We start from the raw sequence: 6,000 nt of genomic DNA, 5'->3' as shown, positions 1-6,000 counted from the left end.
AATTCTCAGCATCCATAACCCTTGGCAGCTGGATCCTCTCAGCTCCCAGGGACCAGCAGGGACAGGATGCAGTTGGGCATCACCAGAGCATTTCTCCCTTGGAAGAGGAAAATCAGATCCAGGGGATGAATTTGGCCTCCCCCCAGGAAGGGGCTGGATTTGGAGGGGTCCAGGCTGGTGCATCAAGTGCCAGAATCACAGCCCACCCTCACAGCCCCCTCTCAGCCCCAGGATGCTGCTTTTGGGTTGTTTTCCCCCAGTCTTTGCACATTCCAGCTGGGCTGGGAATGTTTGGGTGGAGGAGGGATGTGGGACCTGCCAGGGGTCTCAGGACCTTCTGGGGTCCTGCCCTCCACCATGAGGGGAGACCCATGGAACCTCCCCAGGCAGGAGCAGCACTGGGCACCCCAATGCCAAAGCACCTTTGTTAATGGGGCACCCTCATTAATAGGACACCCTCATTAATGGGACACCCTCATTAATGGGACACCCCAATCTCAGGGCACATTCCTTAATGGGACACCCCAATTTTGGGGCATCCTCATTAATGGGACACCCCAATCTTAGGGCACCTTTGTTAATGGGGCACCCTCATTAATGGGACACCCTCAACAATGGGACATCCCGATCTCAGGCATCCTCATTAATGGGACACCCCAATCTTAGGGCATCCTCATTAATGGGACACCCCAATCTCAGGGTATGTTCCTTAACTGGGGACCCTCATTAATGGGACACCCCAATCTCAGAGCATCCTCATTAACAGGACACTCCAATCTTAGGGCACCCTCATTAATGGAACACCTCAATCTTAGGGCATCTTCATTAATGGGGCACCCCAGTCTCAGGGGATCTTCATTAATGGGATACCACAATCTCAGGGCACCCTCATTTTTTGGACACCCTAGTCTCAGGGCATCCTCATTAATAGGACACCCCAATCTCAGGGCATCCTCATTAATGGGGTGTGAGAAATGGATTTGTAGAGAATTCTCAAAGCCTGACAGAAGGCTCACACAGTGTGCATCTGTCTGCAAACCTTGAGATAAGAAATGCTGACTTAGAAATGCCAAGAAACACTTATAAGGTATTATAATTAAGAAATAGTTGGCTTCTAATTGTAATGGCATGAATTATAACATCTGTATTGCCTCACCCTTCACAGGAGACTAAAAATGGAATAGAAGTTTTTAAAACATCTCCCATTTGCCCCCATCTCTGGGTCAGAAAAAGGCATAATCTGACAATGGGGCATCCACATTAATAAGGCATCTTTTCCTTGGGGTGGCCTCATCTTTAAGGCACCCCCATTAAAGGGGCACCTTTGTTTTTAGGGGCATCCCACCTCCATGGCACCCTCATTAAGAGGGCACCCTCATTAATGGGACAGCACCATTAATTGGGGACCTTTGCTTCTGGGCTACCCTGGTTTTCAGGGTCTCCTTATTAATGGGGTGCCCTCATCTCTGGGGCAGCCTCATTAATGGGGCAGCCACGTTAATTGTGGACCCTCACTTCTGGGGTGCCCCCTTGTCTCCAAAACACCCCCATTAATGGGGCACCCCCATCTCTGGGCACCCCCATTAACCAGGCACCCTTATTAATAGGGCAGCCCAATTGTGGGACCCCTCCCAGGACACCCCCTCCTGTCTTGGGCAGCCCCACAAGTGCTGCACCCCACAGAGCATCCCATGGGAATGGGGCTGGGCACCCCAAGGCAGACAGAGCTGGGCACCCACCACCTCTCTGCCCCCCCATTCTGTGAGCTCCAGGCCTGGCTCTGTGCTTGCAGACCCAGCTGTGGTTTGGGAAAAAAAAGGAGGAAAAATTGAGTTTTCCTCCTCTGTAAGAACGAAACTGGGGGAAGGAGAAGCAGCTCTGGGTCCTGGAGCTGTTGCTGGACTTTCCTCCCTGGGGGAGGATTTTATTCAGCTGATACAAACGATATCTGGGGCTTTTTTGATTCTGGTTTCCTCCCGGCAACGGGTGGAGATGAGTCAGAAATCCAAAATAAAGATAAATAAGTTTAAAAATAAAGGGAAGCAGAGGCACAACTCCCATCCCACTTGTAAATAAATGCCGGAGCTGCTGGATGGAGCTGCAGAGGCTGGAGGCAGAGCAGGAACGAGGGCTGGGTGGTGTCCCAGGACAGCTCCTGGGGCATTTTGGGTGCTCGGTGATGCCGCCTGCATTCCCTGCTCCCTGCGGGCCGCACCGAGCGCGCTCCTCAAGGGGAATGCCCTGCCTGGATTACCGTTAATAATCCAGGATTTTGGACCCTGGAGCTGCAGTTTGGCAGCGTGCCGGGTTTGCTCGGGCTGGAAAGGAGCCGGCTCTTCCCGGGATTCGGCGAGGTTTAACCCCTGCGTGTCCCTCAACATTCCAACGCCACCGGACACTTCCAGGCCCTGGGCGGGTGGTCCCGGCAGGGATTTGGGAGCAGCCAGCATGGCTTGGCCAGACACCCCGCCCGGCGCTGCTCCTCATCCTCACCGCCACCACAAACCCCATCCAAACCCCACCGTCCCCGGGGGACTCTGCCGAGTGACCCCGGGGCCGCCTCCACCGCTGGATCCCGAGCCAACATCTGGGCAGCGCCTCTCGCAGCTTCCTAATTAAGGGATTCATTAGAACACCTCCCTCCCGCGGGGGTGGCGGCGCGGGGCCGTGCGCCACCTCCAGTGACGCTTTTGCAGCCCCAAAATTCCCACCACGGCCGTCGGCGCTGGATTTTGGCAGCAGCAGCCGCTTACTCAGCCTGGAAGTGAGCCGGCTCTTCCCGGGGCAGAGCCCTCGCCCCTCCGGCCGGCCGAGCTCCGGCTCAAATCCATCCCTCCGGCTGAAATCCATCCCTCCGGCTCAGATCCATCCCTCCTGCTCAGATCCAGCCCCCTCCAGCTCAGATCCATCCCTCCTGCTCAGATCCATCCCTCCGGCTGAAATCCATCCCCCTCCAGCTCAGAGATCCATCCCTCCGGCTCAGATCCATCCCTCCGGCTCAGATCCATCCTCCTCCAGCTCAGATCCATCCCTCCTGCTCAGATCCATCCCCCTCCAGCTCTGATCCATCCCTCCAGCTCTGATCCATCCCTCCTGCTCAGATCCATCCCCCTCCGGCTCAGATCCATCCCTCCGGCTGAAATCCATCCCCCTCCAGCTCTGATCCATCCCCCTCCAGCTCAGATCCATCCCTCCAGCTCAGATCCATCCTCCTCCAGCTCTGATCCATCCCTCCCGCTCAGATCCATCCCTCCGGCTGAAATCCATCCCCCTCCGGCTCAGATCCATCCCTCCAGCTCAGATCCATCCCTCCTGCTCAGATCCATCCCTCCAGCTCAGATCCATCCCTCCGGCTCAAATCCATCCCTCCGGCCAGCCGGGCTCTGGCTCAGATCCATTGCCCCATCTCAGATCCATCCCCCTCCGGCTCAGATCCATCCCTCTGGTTCAAATCCATCCCTCCTGCTCAAATCCACCCCTCTGGCTCAAATCCACCTTCCCAGAGCCCCTTTCCCTCCCATGGGTGCCCCCTGGGTGCTGCTGGGCACCCCTGGGCACCTGCGATCCCCGATTCCAGTACTGGAGCCGGGTGGATCCCGCTCCTCCCCGGAGCAATGGGAAGTTGCTGGAGAATTAAATGCAAAAGAAGGGGGGAAACCCAGCAAAATAACAAAATAAAATAGCTCTAAGGGTGATGGCAGGGATGGTGCTGCATGGAGCATCCATAGGGATAGGGTCTGGGATGCCATGGGGATAGGATCTCCTATTCCTCTGCCCCATGGTCCTGGGTCCTTGTAGTTCCACCCCTGTGGAAGCTAGAAACAGGTTGCATTTTATTTATTTTATTCTATTCTATTTTACTTTAATTAAATTAGTTAATTAATTAAATTTAATTTCACTTTTTTATCCTTTATTTAATTTTATTTGGTTTATTTTATTTTATCTATTAAATTTATTTTCATTATGTTATTTTATTTATTTAATTTCATTTTATCTTATTTATCTAATTTCTTTTTTTATTTAGTGTACTTAATTTTATCTTTCTTCATTTAATTTCCTTCATTTTCTCTTATTTATTTTATTTAAATGGCAGCAATTGCTCAGTTTCAGCATCTGGACCCAGAAATTCCCTTTTTAAGGGCTGGGGTGCCTCTGAGTCCAGACCATCCTGGCTGCTGCCCTCAGCCCTTCACTGAAGGGCCCACAAGAATCCTACAGGGGCTGAATCCTGATTCTGATCCCACCTCCTCATTCCCACCTCCAGTGCCTGATCCTGGGATGGCTCAGGGACTGTCCTGGGTTGTAAGATGTGGTTTGGGGGTGTTCTATCCCCATCTGTCAGAGCTGGGGCAGTTCTCTGCTGGTCATGGGGCAGTTTTCTTTATCTCTCCCACAACCAATCCTCCCTCCAGGAGATCCCTGCTGTCCATGGCCAGTGAGTGTCCCTGCATGGCTGATCCAATCCCATCATCCCATGGGGAGATGCTGCGCCCAGGGGAGGAGCCAAGCATTCCTACCTGGGTACAATCTGAGCCCGGACTAGCACAGCAGCCTTTGCCCAATGCATTGCCAGAGGAGCAGCTTTCTGCTGCCCTGCATTGCCAGAGGGAGCCCAGGCCCATCTGCAGCAGCCCTGGAGCTGCAGAGGAAAACTCCCCCCTTGTGCAGGATCCCTGCTCCAGCAGAACCACAGCTGGCACTGCAGGAGGGCTGAGCCCCCATGGGATGGGGCCGTGCCACCTCCCTGACACACAGGGGGACAGGGCCTGCTCTCACTCTGGCAGTGTGGTTTTTTGGGGGTTTTTTTGTACTATTTTATTTGTATTTTTAATTTTCCTAGTAAAGAATTGTTATTCCTACTCCCATATCTTTACCTGAAAGCCTTCTAATTTCAAAATTATATTAATTTGAAGGGGATTTTTGCATTTTCCATTTCAGGGGAGGCTGCTGCCCTCCTTAGCAGACACCTGGCTTTTCAAACCAAGACAGAGACCCTCAGCTCTCTCCTGGCCCCTGGCCCAGCCTTGGCCGAGGCGTCTCCAACCAGAGCAGCTGGAGGGCTGAGGAAGAGGAGGCCCCAGCTCAGGTCCTGTGTTCCCCCAGCTCAGTCAGAGGAACACAAGACTCTTCAGCTCAGGGTTGTGGGTCTGAGTCCCGCGTTGGGCGCCAGTTGTGAGATTGATCTGGTGGCAGATTGGGTCCAACCCAGCATAGCCATGGACCTGAGCCCTTAAAATCTTACACAGGACAAAAGCAAAAGATGGGAGGTGCTCTTCTTCTCGGGAACAAACTCCTATTTTTTTCCTAGACAGGACTCACCTCTATTTTATTCCTACATAGGAGTCACCTCGGGATTCAGGCAACATCCCAGGAAAAGAGAGGGGGAATGCCTCATTTTTAAGAGATTTTAAGCTCGGGGGGATAGGGGATGGAGGAAGAGGACCACAGCCAATGGGATAAAGGTGAGGAAGGGGAGAGGAGAGGGGTACACCTGGGACAAACCATTACCACCAGGGCTTTTGGGGGAAAAGGGGAAATGGGACAGACCATGTACCAGACCCAGTGCAAACAACAATTAGATAAACTGGTTTGTGCAGTACAACACCCCAGGACCACCCACATCCTGCAGAACAACAAAGATCCCCCTGGGAAGCTGCTGGGAGCATCTCAGGAGGCATCAGCCACATGCCAGCTCTGTGGACCTTGGCCTTCAATCTTCCCTGTCCCTCAAAAGCCACTTTGAGACTGAGCCAGGACTGGGGGATGTCCAGGTGACAAATTCCCTCTCCCAAGGGATGCAGATTCCTCTGGCCCCTCCTGACCAGGGAATGGGCACTCCCAGGGATGGGCTGTTTCTCAAACCACGCATGAATCACCCAGCATCTTCCAAACCAGGGTGAAATGTCCCAGGATCTGTGTTGGATTCAGGCTGGAGATGCTGCCTGGGGCTGGCAAACCACGGACAAAGCCAGAGCGAGTGTCCATGACTCCAGAGGTTAG

The sequence above is a fragment of the Molothrus ater genome, chromosome 25, assembly GCF_012460135.2.
Source record: "Molothrus ater isolate BHLD 08-10-18 breed brown headed cowbird chromosome 25, BPBGC_Mater_1.1, whole genome shotgun sequence".
Classification (NCBI taxonomy): Eukaryota; Metazoa; Chordata; class Aves; order Passeriformes; family Icteridae; genus Molothrus; species Molothrus ater.
Note: the sequence above shows the minus strand (reverse complement) of the source record.